The 2,202-nt window shown below is 40.9% G+C and overlaps 1 non-coding gene across 1 annotated transcript; it reads left to right on the forward strand.

The window, feature by feature from the left end:
• The first annotated feature begins 1,769 nt into the window (after positions 1-1,769).
• Positions 1,770-1,902, forward strand: LOC125613421. Its single transcript, XR_007343995.1, has one exon. It is a non-coding gene; the product is annotated as a small nucleolar RNA SNORA18 (small nucleolar RNA).
• The last annotated feature ends 300 nt before the right edge of the window (positions 1,903-2,202 follow it).

A 2,202-nucleotide genomic window follows, 5' to 3' on the forward strand; every position in this document is an offset into this window, starting at 1 on the left:
CCCCTTGATCCTAGACTTTCTAGCCTCCCAAACTGAGCCAAATGAACATCTATTGTTTCTAAACTACCTAGCCTTAGATATTATATTACAGCAGCACAAAATGGACAAAGACCCTGTTTTTAGTGTTTGTTGATATTCATGGTATAAATGTTCCCATCATGGTGGATTTCAAGCTAGCAATGGTACTAGGGACTTTTATGCAAAATATTTGGGTTTTATGAGCTGATGAAATAAATTAATCTCTCTACTGAGGAAAACTCAAGGCCCCTTCAAAGTGGGAACACTAATAAAAACAGATGTAAGCACCACTATCTCCCAACAGACTGAAAAAATATGCTTATCTTTTTTTTAAATAGGTTTCACAAATTTTTTTTTTTAAATATTTATTTTTATGTGGTGCTGAGGATCGAAGCCGGGTCCCGCCCATGCTAGGGGAGTGCTCTACTGCTGAGCCACCATCCCAGCCCCCAAAAATGCTTATCTTAATTTCCCTGTTTTCAGGAGAAAAATAATATCACCTGTTTTAGGCAACTTTTTTGTCACTGTAACCAAAAGACCTGACAAGAATGATTAGAAGAGGAAAAGTTTATTTGGCTCATGATTTCAGAGGTCTCAGAATCCATAGATGGCTGACTCCATTACTCTGGGCTCGAGGTGAGGCAGAACATCCTGGGGGTGTGGAGGAGGCAAGCATCTCAAGACATGGCAATCAGAAAGCAGAGACAGCTCCACTCACCAGGGACAAAACATAACCCAAAGGCATGCCCCCAGTGACCTATCTCCCCCAATCACACCCTATCTTCTTACATTTACCACCTACTTAATCCCTATCATTGGATTAGTCCACTGATTAGGTTAAGGCTCTCATAACCCTATCATTTCACCTCTGAAAATTGAACTTTTGGAGGACACCTCATATCTAAACCATAACATTCCCTAAGAATCACAAATCTATAATATTTAATAGCCTGAATTTTTTGTTTTCAGGGGTTCTGGGGATTGAACTCAGGGTCACCCGACCACTGAGCCATAACCTCAGCCCCATTTTGTATTTATTTTGTTGTTGTTGTTGTTTTTGTGGTGCTGGGGATTGAACCCAGGACCTTGTACATGTGAGGCAAGCACTCTACCAACTGAGCTCTATCCCCAGCCCTTGTATTTTATTTAGAGACAGGGTTTCACTGAGTTGCTTAGTGCCTTGCTTTTGCTGAAGCTGGCTTTGAACTCACCATCCTCCTGCCTCAGCAGGGATTACAAGCATTCTATAGGCATGTGCCTCTGCACCCAGTTTATCCTGAAATTTTTAAGTTAGCATTCGATTTAAAGTGGTCCCAGGGCTGGGGATGTGGCTCAAGCGGTAGCGCGCTCGCCTGGCATGCGTGTGGCCCGGGTTTGATCCTCAGCACCACATACAAACAAAGATGTTGTGTCCGCCGAAAACTAAACAATAAATATTTAAAAAATTCTCTCTCTCTCTCTCTCTCTCTCTCTCTTTAAAAAAAAATAAAATAAAATAAAGTGGTCCCAGTCTGATAATGCCCACAAACATCAAATGCAAACCCTCCTGGAAAAACCCTCTTCATCCTGCACCTCAAGGAATTCTTTCAGATAATTTCAAAGAAATAAGCAGCTCCAAGGTGAAAACTACAGAATATTGAGCAAACAATAGTCTGTGGAAACAAATCTGCATAGATTTCAGATAGTGAACTTTTCAGACAAGCAAAAAATAATTACGTTTAAATGCTTTACAAGTAAAAGAGAAGCCTGAGGTTGAGGCTGAGTCTGATGGGGCTTCTTCTGTAGTGGCACATCGTTGGAAATACCTCAGAGGACAACCTCAGTGGCTTTGCTTCACTCACAGGATCATTTGTTAAGTTTGTGGGAAGGAACTACTAGACAGCTAACAGAAAGTATGAAATATCTAATGAATATTTTTTTACATTAAGTATTGGCATATCCTACAGGTATGTAGTATCCTGAATGTGTTGGCTTTGGAATTGTAAAAGTGACCCAAAAGTAAATTGCTTGAAGAAATTGGATTTCAAAGATCCTAGATGGGGAATTTTTTTTTTTTAATATTTATTTTTTTTTTAGTTTTCGGCAGACACAACATCTTTGTTTGTATGTGGTGCTGAGGATCGAACCCGGGCCGCACGCATGCCAGGCGAGCGCACTACCACTTGAGCCACATCCCCAGCCCCC

The sequence above is a fragment of the Marmota marmota genome, unplaced genomic scaffold (genome assembly GCF_001458135.2).
Source record: "Marmota marmota marmota unplaced genomic scaffold, marMar, whole genome shotgun sequence".
NCBI lineage: Eukaryota > Metazoa > Chordata > Mammalia > Rodentia > Sciuridae > Marmota > Marmota marmota.